Source organism: Octopus bimaculoides, chromosome 1 (assembly GCF_046866305.1).
Source record: "Octopus bimaculoides isolate indiv1 chromosome 1, ASM4686630v1, whole genome shotgun sequence".
NCBI classification, from domain to species: Eukaryota; Metazoa; Mollusca; class Cephalopoda; order Octopoda; family Octopodidae; genus Octopus; species Octopus bimaculoides.
This window is the reverse complement of record NC_142928.1, coordinates 110872599-110886560: the sequence shown is the minus strand read 5'-3', so window position 1 is coordinate 110886560 and position 13962 is coordinate 110872599. Positions and strand designations below refer to the sequence as shown.

General features: G+C 34.7%; 1 protein-coding gene and 1 pseudogene across 1 annotated transcript in view; one reads left to right on the top strand and one right to left on the bottom strand.

The window, feature by feature from the left end:
* Positions 1-13962, top strand: part of LOC106881422 (nucleoporin NUP188) — a 475282-nt gene that overhangs the window by 36799 nt on the left and 424521 nt on the right. The window lies entirely within an intron of this gene.
* On the bottom strand, positions 4367-5012 carry LOC149137686 (uncharacterized; annotated as a pseudogene).

The following is a 13962-nucleotide window of genomic DNA, read 5'->3' as shown; positions in this document are numbered from 1 at the left end:
AAGTTTTGATTTAGATCAGGGATGGGTTGGTATGAAAAGGATCAGCAAAAGAAGTAGATGGCACTTAATAGTATGTAAACTCTTAATCATTCACTAGTAAATTCCTTAACCTTTACTCCTAAATACTTTTTGTTTAGCATCCAGAGATGGCTTGCTAAAATTATAAATAGTTAGATAAATGCTGTGCAGGTATGAAGACTTAGTGTATGTGTTTTTATATGTTAGAAATCGTTTCTTGGATTCTTAACCAGGAATCAAAACCTTAGCCTATAATTTTCTATGAGATCCTTTCTATTATTCTCAGCATTACCACTAGGAAATTTATGAGGTCACTTGTCACACTTATTTTGTTTCCAATGTTTGAGTTAACATTCTCAGGTCAAAAGCAGGTTAACATAGATAAGATAATTTACTTTTCATTGTTCTTCAAAATACATTCAGCTTTCCAATTGGTATAGATACTTGCCCTCACAGAACATTAAGAGTCTGTTGGTTTAGCTTCCTCATGCATTACATCATTCACTTTCTAGCAAGCAACTCTTCCTGACAGACACACTTAGGTAAGTGTCTTAGCCCTAATCTGGCCAATTCATTGTGAATGAAAGTTGCAAGAAGCCTATTGTATATGTATGTGTGTGCAAGTTGATATTTTGTGGTGATGATGTTCATATTCATTATGAGCATTATGGACTAGTCACACTGCATTTTCAAAGACTTCTGAAATAATAAAAATAAGAAAATCTTTTATTTGAAAATCAAATAAGAATTGATGACTGGAAGTGCATCTGGTTGTCAAATCCTGCCTTAAATAATTCCCTGTTCAACCCATATTAGTGTAGAAAAAAAAAATGGATGAAGAAACTATATATATTGTTATGAACAAAAAAATTATATTCAGATAATTTCTTGTTTGTACAACACCAAATTAGAACACTGATTTCTGGTTTTGCAAGACAAGACCGAAAAATAATTTATTGTGGTCATGTGATTGTTTGATGCATAGTCTGTATGATTTGGCACACTTTTTACTGTGAACTGTAAATACTACTAGTTGACAATGTGAGGAGTTAGTCCATACTGGGAGCCAAGTAGTTGACAACATCGAACACATTTGGAGTCTGCTGGAAATCAATATGATGAAAGTTGTCATGAGTGGTTTATGTGAATAGTTGGTTCAAGGTCAGTGCCATGTGGTCACGGTCAAGTAGTTTGTGTTGAACAGTTGACACAGTAGTTAGTGTCAAAAGTGGGATGTATATTGCGACTGAATATCAGTGGTTAATGTGAATAGTGGCCTCTTTGCTGTGAAGAGAACAGTTATAAGTCAGTCTGCTGTGAGTCAGTTAATGTGAACAGTGGCGTCTTTGTAAAGTGAATGGTTTTGAATTTGCTGCAAAAATAGTGTGAAATTGGCAACATAAAGAATGCAGAATAGTTATTGGACTAAAGTAAATTCGGGAGTAACAACAAAGTCCAGTTAAAAAAAATAGGAGATAGAAAAAATAATGGCTCATTAGACTGGTGAATAAAAGAAGAGCTCACCAAAAGAAGTTTACACATTTCAGAGGTAAATGAAAGACCTCTCTAAAGAACTCTATTTATTCCATAAATGTTTATTCACCTCTTAATTAAAATTCTTTTATTCTGGTTATACTCAATGATTTTATTTGTTATTGTCAACTCTTCTGACTTCTGTAATGACTCCTACTCTAAGCAAGTTGGCTTGCTGAGCTCGCCTACAGTCTTCTGAGCTATGAACACAAACTATTGCAGCTTCTTGGTTGTATCAGGAGGTCGCACAGGGTATAACTATCTATCTATCCATATATATGTATAGGCATGTTTTTGTGATAAGAAGTTTGCTACCCAACCTCATAGTTCCAGGTTCAATCCCACTGTGTAGTACCTTCTATAGCCTCAGGTTGACTAAAACCTTGTGAGTGGATTTGGTAGGCAAACTGAAAAAAACTCATCGTGTGTTGTGTGGTGCACCTTGAGTCTATGTCTTCCACCACTACTTGTTTGTTTGGTGTTTTTGCATTTCTATAACATAGCAATTTGGCAAAAGAAACCAAAACAATAAGTACCAGGCTTAAAAAAAAAAAATCAAGTGCTGGGGGTCAACTCATTCAACGAAAATTCTTCAAGGCAGTGCCCCAGCATGGTAACAATCTAATGACTGAAACAAGTAAAAGATAAAAGATATGTGTGTGTTTATAACAATGAAAAAAATGAACAGTGCAGAATATTTCAAGCCCATGACAAACAAGTTGGTGACAGTTACATCTCCAGAAAGAATTTAAAAACTTATTACTGCCCTTCAAACAAAATGACAAAAGTGTAAGTAATGTCACAACATGGATTGCAATATTAGTGTGTTTAATTCTTTTTTCTTTTTTTTTTTTTTTTTTCAAATTATCAAATTTCCAAAAACCTTTTATCCATCTGGATCTATTTTAAATATATGAAGTATTACATATATCCAAATTCCTCTGTAATGCACAGATGGCTTCTTGCAACAACTTGTGTTGCTGCTTTGGCTCTTGTGTGTTTTTTATCCCACTCACTTCCTTACACCATATTCAGGATATAGTGACAAAGTGGTGAGGGTGGGGGATGGAAACTAATTACATACAGTTCCAGAAAGTAAATGTGGTACATGGTTACTTTCTGTCTTGAGAGGTAGTTAAGCATCTTTTGTGGACAGTGGCATTCTTCTAAAAGTAAGGTTATGTGTTTTAACTGATGAATACACAGCAACACCAAAAGTGAGTGTTGTGAGCAGACCTTCTCATCTCAAAATATTTATCTCTTTCCCTTTCTGTGTGGATACTCTTGCAATTAAAGAGTTCAAATTTCTTTCATACTCTCAAAGTTTTGGCAATTCTTTTATTTCTAGCAAGATATATATGCTTTACCTTTCTGCAAAGCTTCTATCTTTTTTACGCACTACTTTCAAATCCATCACTCGCTTCAAACACTAACTCTTTCTATTATCATGTTTTACTACTAAGTTATATGCTTCCTGGTTTCTGGCATCTTTGTAAACATGCTTTTTTCCTATAATTTATTATTAATAATATATTATCATTTAAACAAAGTCTGTATTTTATTACTTTTATTCCATAGTTTTGAAGCAGTATCTGAAACGGTTATGTTAACGATTATGTAAAGTTTTGTTTGACATACTGCTTTGTATTGTAAATAAATTATTCATAATAGAATTTAGGAGAAATTGCCATTTAACTTTTTTCAACTTTTTACCTTCTACTTTAAAAAGAATTTTCTGCTCAGAATTATTAAATTTTAGGACTCTAAAGCTCATAAGAAAGTACATATTAATGTTCTAGTTAAACATAAGTGACAGGCTTCGTTTTAAAGATATGTTTCTAAAACATGTTATTTTGTTTGAAAGATAGCAAAACAAGAGTTTTTTTTAATAAATCCATTAAATCATTTTCACTCAAAATAAATGATCACAGATAAAAACAGCAAAATGTTGAATCATTTAAATTTTGCTTAAACATCAACATAGAAAATTAGTTATTAGCAAATATTCAAACGAGCATACAAAATTTTCATGGAGAAGAATTGTACACAATACTGAATTTTCATTGAACTAAAACAAGAGTATCATATAGGTAAGATAAAATAAAATACTAGAATTTATATTTCAAGAAACCTACAAAATGAAATAAATTCACACACACACACATATAATGACTTGCAAATTTAAATTAATCAAAAGTTGTTACTTACCTCACAGTTAAATTAAAATTAGAAGTATGTAAATAAATAAATATGAAGTAAATCTGGTAAAACGGCTTATATTATCTTGCTTCCCAACCATGTGCTCCTGGATTCAGTTCCACTGCATGGCACTTTGGGCAAAGGTCCTCTACTATGACTTCAGGTCCCCACAAAGTCTTGTGAGTGAATTTGGTAGATGGAAACTGAAAGAAGCCTGTTGTATATATGTGTGTGTGTGTGCCCTTGTCTTGACATCACTTGGTAGTTATAAGCAAGCATTGCTGTTATACAAATAACATTTGTTTCCAGTCTTTTGTGTTAGGTCATGGGGAAATATTGTATAACCAGTAAATTCTGGTTCAAAGAAACTAATTTTTAGTCATAGTCCTGTACGTTATTCCGAAGAATGGCCATTCTCACTCTTCCTCTTCCTCCCAAATGCGCATGCTCTTTATATTAACATTATTTGCATAACATTCACTCCCTCCTAGAAAAAGAAGGAAAAAAAAGTCATAAATCAAACCTTTCCGGGGCTTTCTGAATCCTTTGTGATCGACGCAGCTGAGGGGGTACTTCTTTTTGTTCTTGATGATTATCTCTAGGAGGAGGAGAAATTTCAGTTGGCTCTGTCTGGCTCTTGAGGGACAAATGTTTGGGTTAGGTTATCAGTTGGGTTAATCTTCCCTGGTGATGTCAACTTTTTTGTGGATACTGTGGCTTCGCGACTGTCTGGGTAATAGACATGAGCGTATTGGGGGTTGGCTTTGATTAAATCAACTTGGTCCACGATAGGGGCATACTTGTTAGTGTGATTGTTCATTTGAACAAGCGCAAGTCCTGGGTTAAGAAGCTATGTTGGCATAGATGTTCCTGTTGCTGAACATCTTTGATAGTTAAAAAGACGTTCATAAGGAGTGACGTTAGTGGACGTACAAAGTAGAGATCTGATTGAATGCAACGCGTCTGGAAGAACTGTTTCCCATGAAGATACTGGAAGGGCACGGGTTTTCAAAAAGAGTGGTACTGACTTCCAAATAATACCATTATATCTTTCTACTTGACTGTTCCTAGTGGGATAGTATGGTGTCGTCCTACTCATTGCAATGCCCTTACTAAGGAGCCATTCTCTCAATCTTGTAGATACAAAGGCAATTCCACGATCTGAATGTACATAACTGAGCATACCAAAAACTGAGAACAAGTCTGTAAGACACTTTATTACAGTCTGAGCTGATGTGTCAGTTACTGAATAACCAAATAGAAACCGAGAGAATTCATCAACTATTGTTAGGAGATAAGGATGCTTCGTGGAAGGAATCGGACCTTTGAAATCGATGGAAATTCGCTCAAAGGGCTGCATAGCCTTAATTAAGTTAACTGAGTCTGGTTTATTGTAGTTTCACTTCTTGACATATAGAGCAATTCCTACATATTTGTTTCACGTTCTCTAACAAATATGGAAAATTTCTACTGCGGACGAAATGATGAAGGCGTACTACACCAGGATGGCACAGTGCTGCATGTAACTCATAAAGTGAATGTGAACAGCATACCTTTGTGAATGCATCCGAAGCAATGTTGCTGAATCCTGGGCGATAGTGAATATCATATGAATATGGAGATAACACAATGCACCATCTAATAATTTTATCATTTTTAATTTTGCTCGTCGCTTTATAATTATACATGAATGCAACAGAACGTTGATCAGTAATTAATGTAAAATGTCTACCTAGAAGAAAGTGTCTCCAATGATGAATTGATTTGATAATTGTTTGGGCTTCCTTTTCAACTGAGGAGTGGTACTGTCCGCTACCTTGCGTGCGAGAATGGAATGCGACTGGGCTTCCATCTTGATTTAGTGTCGCAGATATAGCAAAATCCGAAGCATCCATCTCAACTGTAAATGGAATGTTCTCGTCTCTATTACTTGAATGGCAGCATTGGCTAGTTCTACCTTTAAAAACTCAAATGTTTTTATTTGTTGGCTGTTTATAGGAAATTTTAATACCTTATTTAGAGGATATATTTTGTCATAAAATTTGGAGATCCACTTAACATAATAAGAAAACATACCGACGATACATTTTAATGGTTTCTGGTCAGTTGGTGTAGGAAGATTGAGGAGTGGAGCAAGCCTTTCTGGGTCAGGGCTGAGGGTATTGTGTGAGATACGGTATCCAAGAAAGTCAAGAGTTGTTGTTGAGTAAACGTATTTGTCTTCATTTATGGTAAGCCCTTCACTTTTTGCTGCCATTTCAAATTTTTCTAAATTTTTATCGGCATCATTTTGATCTTTCCCACATATGGTTAAATTGTCTATGAATGGGAACATATCTCGTAGCTTGTATTTACTCACAAAGTCGTCCATTATACGTTGGAAACATGCGCTGCCGTTACTTACTCTGAATGGCATCCTAGTATTATGCCATAATTTACCATCAGCTTCAAAGGCAGTGGATTAATGGTCTTTCTCTGATAGAGTAATCTGATGGTATGCCGAACATAAGTCTATAGTACTGTAGACTTTATACTTGGCAATAGTGTTCACTAACTCATCAATTTTAGGAAGGGGTTAGGCATCAAGCTGTGTATATTTGTTAATCTTCTCTGAGTAGTCAATCACCATTCTTCGCTTTTGTTTTTTCTTGAATAACTAACACTTGCAATCTCCATGGGGAGTTTACTAGGTTCAATAATGTTCGCATCTGCTAAGCGGCGTACTTCTGTCCTGATGAACTCTTGATCAGGTTCCAAGTATTTTCGCGATTTGGCTGCAATAGGTTTACAGTCCTCTCTGAGATGAGTGAATAGCTTTGGAGGATCAGTTTTCATAGCTGTTAGCGCAGTAAATGTTAATGATGGTCTCTGTCCTCCATATCGTATGGTAATACTTTAATGCCGTTCTTGGAAGTCAGTACCCAGAATTAGGTCAGTGCACAAGTTTCTGAGCACATACAGTTTCACATGGTAGTATTTCTGATTATTCAGGATTAGTGAAACAGTGCAGTATCCCTTGGATTCTGCAGAAAGAGATGCAGAAGCCATACCAATGACGTTCTTCAATTTGACCGTCTTGATATTGAGTGTGTTCACTAACTTCTCACTGATGAAGCTCTTGTCAGTGCTACCACTATCAATTAATGCTTCGGCTTTATAGCTATTGTTCAGTATAACCACGGAGGTTACCCGGAAGGGTGAACCTGCTGATGTTGATACTGTCAATGGCAAATCATATTTACCATCATCCTGTGTTACAGTTGCTGTTTTGCTCCTACATAGTTTTCAAAAATGCCCTATTTTTTGACATTTATGACAGACTGCTTTCCACGCAGGGCAGTGAGTCCGCGGGTGTCTGGAATAGCCACAAAACCAACATTGAGAGGTGTCTCCTTTTCAGGTCGTGGCAGATTGTTTTCCTTCCTGCTTTGGGGAATCTATTGGCTTAGCTACAATGGGTGCAGTTGGGTTGAAATTGGCACCCTCAGAGTTTAGAAAGACACTGGAACTCTGTTGCGCCACATCTAGTGAACATACTTGATCATAAGCTGTACTGAGGTCAACACATTTGTTTTCTAATAATCTTTGTTGTATTTGATTCGAAGTGAGCCCATTTATTAATACATCTAGAATCATTTCAAACCGGTATTGCTCAGCACTCACTGCAACAAAGTTACAGTCTTTCGCTAATAATTTGAGTTCGTTTAAGAACTGGTCTAGAGATTCCCCTGGTTTCTGTTTTCTTGTGGCTAAAAGATGGCGTGCCATTACAATGTTCTTTGGTTTAATGTACACACTCTTTAGTGCATTCACAGCTTGTTCGTAGTTCTTAGCTTCACTGATGAATTCGTAAGCATTCGGTTCCACATAATTAATCAAAAGATTGCATTTATCGATAATCCTACTTTCCTGCCCTGGTAGTGAGTCTATAAAGTTGGTGAAAGTTCTAAACCAGTGATTAAAGTTTTTCAAAATTTGTAGAATTTGGGTCTACATTCAATCTTATCTGGTTTCAAGTATCTTGCCATATCGTTCACATCTTTTCACAAATTTCTTTCTCTATAGACTACTCTGTAACTTTTCCCAGTTGTGTATTTTCAGAAATTAGTTTCTTTGATTGTAATGTATAACCAGTAAATCCTGGTTCAAAGAAACTAATTTTCAGTCATATTCTTGTACGTTATTCCAAATGGCCATTCTCTCTCTTCATCTTCCTGTCAAATGCACATGCTCTTTATATCAACGTTATTTGCATAACAATTACCTTGCTTGGAAACAGGTATGGGTTGGCAGCAAGAAAGGTATCCAGCTGTAGAAAATCTGCCTCAACAAATTCCATCTGATCCATGGAAAAGTGGATGTTAAATGATGATATACAAATTATACAATATTCCTAAACCACCTTGGTTAATGCTTGTCTGTGAGAGGCTCCACCTCACACCCACCTACAATCTCTCTGCCCTGTCAACCATTCCCCCCCACCACCTATCATCCCCTAACACCCATCACCTCTCTATCACCTGAGAGTAGAATAGGCTGCATACTATATACCTTATGCCAGCATAATCTCTCATACTGTTGCTCTCTTTCTTTTACTCATACATCTCTCTTTATCTTACTCTCTAATCCACCTTCCTTTCTTTTTCAACTGGAGTATTCATGTATCTTACTCTACAGTAGGACATCTACCCAGTATACCTCTAATCTCTCATCAACTAGCACAAAGCCACACTCCTCCCCCACCTCACTACTACTCCCTCCTCCCAGATGAGGGGGTTCCTGTCTTACAACTTACTTGGTGCCCCGTAAAAAGCACCCAGTACACTCTGTAAAGTGGTTGACATTAGGAAAGGCATCCAGCCGTAGAAACCATGCTAAAACAGACTTTAGAGCCTGGTGTGGTCCCTGGCCTTACCAGGTCCTGTCAAACTGTCCAACCCATGCCTGCATGGAAAATGGATGATGATGATAATGTAAACATATAAAGCATCCCACACTACATAATGCATCCTTGTAGATTGCACATTGGAAAGTCATTTCTATTGGCCATTCAATGATAGCTTTTCTGATGTTTGCATTCACAGCTCAAGTTTTTTAGCAACTGTTGATTTTTTCTTTTCTTTTTTATTCAGATTTCAATAGGATAGTGTTGCAGCAGGCTTTTGTCTTTGTCCCAGCAGTTATTTGGGGATGCAATGAATAACCTGCCCTTGGTGTATTACTGTAAAATACAATAAAAATGTATACTAAACCAGATATCATCACTACTTACTACCTGACCTGAGCTCATCTTTCGAGTCATCCATTTTATGCTGACCATATGACAGTTGTAATTCAGGCTCACAAATAAGTGTACTACCTTCATCCACTGGTTATGTTATGGAAGTGATAATTTCCAAATCACATTGTACCCTAGACCATATTAACTCCCATCATTGTCTTGTTACTCTGTATAAAAATTAGACCCAAGCTTTGATTCCCATAATTTTGTGGCTTTGCCTGGCATATATGGTTGAAAATATACCCAACCTTTATATCTCGATAATTGTTAGTCATCTCCCTGATTTGTAATATTTATTATAAGTGCTTTGAACTATGTGCACGAGGGGTCTTATTTTAAATAAGAAATCATAATTTCCTTTTCCTCATACTGGTATACTGCTAGTATCTCATTTGTGCAAATATTGATATCATTTTAAGAACCTTGTTCACTTCATAATACTTGAATAATTGAGGTGAAAATAAAAAGAAATAATTGATTGTTTTTAGCTCGTCAAAAAAACTGAATGGATTTTGTCTCATTGAAAAACATTTTTTAAATCTTCAAAAATTCTTCCTCATCACTTTTACTGTCATTATCAAAGCTATTGTTGGAGATGCGGTTTTTACAATTAAAAACATACTGAAAAGTTCATCCATACTTTGGGCAGCTTTTTAATGCCCATCATAATGTTTGTAGCAAAAAATGCTTTAATTTCCTCCAGGCATGTAGGAAACCATAAACTCGTTTATATTCTGCATAATGGTTTGTTTCCTCAGTCATTGTTTGAAATATTTAATGAGTTATAAGAATAAAGAAATAGTCAGTTGCTTCAACTCATCAGAAAGACTGTGAATGGATCCTATCTCTTAAATCCTAACTCAATTGTTTCTGGTTGAAACTCATTGCTTTCATTTTCTTATCAGATCTGTACTTGTCAGTCACTGTTCCACTGTTGGATATACAAATATCAAATTCCCTATCATGCTCATGGTTGTACTTGTAGATTATTTTGCTTGATTTTTCTGTCAAATTCAGTGCTGGTATGTGTGAATGTAAAACTGATATCCATTTTTGCTCTCATGAACTGTTACAGATAACATAATCATTATGATGTGGCAGAAAATTGTAGAGTACAAGTATCATACTAAAAATGTCAAACACTGTTAAACAATTGTTTATTTTATGAAGTGAAATATTTTTTTAAACGTAGTAAAAAGATTTGTTTTGAAATTCTCATTTAAATATGAATAGGTTATTTTATGTAGTTTATTTAGTATTATAAGCCAAAAACATTTGGGTGCAGTTTGATAATGAAAAGGTTAACTTGATTCATCAATTGAGTCAACAAGGTTCCTCTACCAAATCCCCTTTAAATCACACCTTACTATTTTATTAAAAGAAGGGTTTGCTGGATAATTTAGTCCTTGATGCATTGTATCTGATCACCACTGGAATACCTTTGTGCAATCAACTTCTTTAGATTGAATTTTTAGGACATTCAGTATTCTTCAGTTGCATTTGTTCCTGCAAAGCTGTCAAAATTGTAAACATTCAACATTCTTAAGGTTACTCTTATGCCTAGCACTCCAACCTTGATAATTGAATTTTCATTAAATTTTCAATGAGTTTTCATTGTTTACATTTAAAAATTATTCAATTCTTAGCTTTTTCAAAAATAGAATTTTTAATTTTCTTTTCTGTTGTAAATCAATATTATGGAATTATTCATACAGTTGTGTACCACTACTAACAGTGACTTTTTCAGCATCTGAAAACTTAATAACATTGTTGGTGACCTGTTTGTTTGCATGATTGATTGCCTGCTCTGATAGCTTAAAATACTAAAGCTTGGAAGTTGGAATTTTTATCAATGGTTACTAATAGAAACACAACAAAAATTACAGGAAGAACAATCAAAAGCTTCAGAAATTTCACTATTGTTAGACTTCTCAGATGGAGATTGTGTGCAAACATAGCTATATTTGTTAATCAAAGGCGATACTTTCTCTTCAGGCTCAGAAAATACTTCAACTCTGAACAGTTTCTACTTGTATACAAGCATCAAGTGTGGTACAGACTTGGCACTCTTTCTCATACCTGGACAGAATCACTGTTATACATAGAAACTTTATTGACCATATCCAACTATCAGGTAAACCTACACTTACTAAAACACTGTAATCATTTATACACTAAGCTGCTATGTCCTCCCTCAGTTCTATCAGAGCTACAACAGCTCCTGTGAATTACCAAAATACATACTGTACCCACCAGCTTTACTGTCTCCTATCTTGTCATCTTTTACATTGGTTCACTACCAAAATCTTTGAAGAGAGGCCTCATTTAAACCTTAATCATCGAGCATCAGCCTACAGAAATGCAAACTGAATATGCATTGACCCCTCTAATCTGAACAGACTACAAAGGTGTCGGGTATTTTGAGCTGCTTTCAAGGAACCAAACAATCAATTCAAATATTTACTATCAACAGCTAATGAAACTGGTGGAAGCAATCAAAAGAAACAGCCAGAATTGGTAAATTGTACAGGATTCACGTTGCACTGTGACAATGCTAGACCACACACATTTGTGCTAACTCGTGAAAAATCATTGGAGCTAAGTTGGGAAGTGATGTCACGTGCAGCACATAGCCCTGAGCTTGCACCGTCAGACTGACGTGTATTTCAAAGTTTAAAAGATTCTTTCAGTGGAAAAAATTTCAATAATGATAATGACATGAAATCACACTTGCTTCACATTTTGGCTGATAAGGGCCAGGATTTGTATGAGCACGAAATCATGAAGTTGCCACTAAGATGACAAAATGTCATCAGACAAGGTAGAGAATATGTAATTGATTAAAGTTCACTCTTTGTATGAAACAAAAATGACTTTAATTTCACACCAAAACAACTGAAGTTACTTTCTTGCTTACCCAATATATATATGTGTGTGTTCATATATATATATGTATGTATCTATACGTATATATATATATGTATACATATATGTGTATGTATGTATACATATATATGGATGTGTACATATATATGTATGTCTACATATATATATATATATATATATATATATATATATATATATATATATGCACATATATGTATATTTTCTATTTATGTATATGTATATATATATATATATATACATATTAGAAAAAATAATAAGGTACTCAGATATCTGGATAGTTCTACATTTACAGATTTTTATTAATATGTCACATGTTTTTATAAATCATATATTAGCGCTTGCATCTATTCTAGTATATTCTCCAGATTTTATTCTTCTTGAGAGGATTTGTCTCTTTTTATAGTACTATTGAATGTGTAGGGGTGGAGAGAGATATAAAGGATAGTAAAAGAGGGTGAGGAATGGCGAGAAAGTGAGAGAGAGTGTGTGTGTTTTTAGGATCAAATCCATAATGGATTTGATCCTAAAAGTGAATCCAAAACTATTTTAGAACTTGTTATTTCAGTATCTAAAACAATGGCACCATTTGCCAATTTATAATGGTAAATGACTACAGAAATGCTGTTTTATATTTATTTTTGATCCATGCCTATGACAAAATGAACTTAGCAATATTTAGATACCTCACTCATTGATTCATCACAATATTTCATTATTCATAATCGTTATTCAACTTTGGAACAACAGAGCCTAGAAAAGGCAAGAAATTCACATGGTGGGACATTTTTGTGCCAACTGGAATTGAATATGATTAACTTGGTTTTCATATTTGTCTCCTTCCTTTTCTGAAAAAGATTTTTTGAACTAACCAGCTGTATAGATGTAACCACAATTTCTTCTTCCTTTCTTCCTTCTCCTTTCAGACACACAGGCATACACACACTCTCTCTCTCTCTCTCTCTCTCTCTCTCTCTCTCTGGACAATGCTGGCAACTTTTTGAAAAATATCTTTTTTTCCAAACAATGCCCCACTTAAATAGCCACCTGGTTTTGCCAATTTTAAAGGCCAAGAATCAACTTGTCATCTTCTATTGAAAGAACTGAGGAGCTGTAAACACAATTTTCTTTCTTTCTTTCTCTCTTCCTTCTTTCTTGCCTTCTTTTTCCCATTGACACTCCTTTTAGATACACAGGCACATACATACACACACAAACACACACTCTCACTTTTTCCCAATTCCTCACCCTCTCTTACTATCCTATATACCTCTCTCCACCCCTACACATTCAATAATACTATAAAATGTATAATTTTTCCTCTCATGAAAAATTAAATCTGGAGAATCTACTAGAATAGATGCAAGCACTAATATATGATTTATAAAAACGTGACATATTAGTAAAAATCTATAAATGTACAACCATTCAGATATCTGAGTACCTTATTATTTTTTCTAATATATAATTCCTGTACATCAACTCCAAAATATTTATGTATATATAAATGTATGTATGTGTACATATATATGTATAATATATATAGATAGATAGATACATAGATAGATAGATATATATACATATATATATGTATATATATAGATATATATGTGTATATATATAGATATATATACATATATATGTATATATACATATATATGTATATATATGTATGTATGTATATATGTACGTATGTATATGTGTGTGAGTATATATATATATATATATATATATATATATATAGAGTTATTAATATTTCTAAGTCTCTCTAAAGGAGACTACGACAGCGGTACTGGAAATTAATAGTTATCGCCAAGCCAACATGGCAGTCCCAAAATTAGGACGAAAGCTGCCGTTAATTAGCTCCAAGAAGCCATCGCCTCTAGCTAGCTATGTGACACACGAAACCTGTGTCCTTTATAACCTTCGAACAGGGGAGGTCAGCAGTGTCCCCCTGCTGGTTTGGCATCTGCAGACTAGTTTCAGGGTGTTGCCCCTTGTCAATGCAGAGCAGCCAAGCCCTAGCC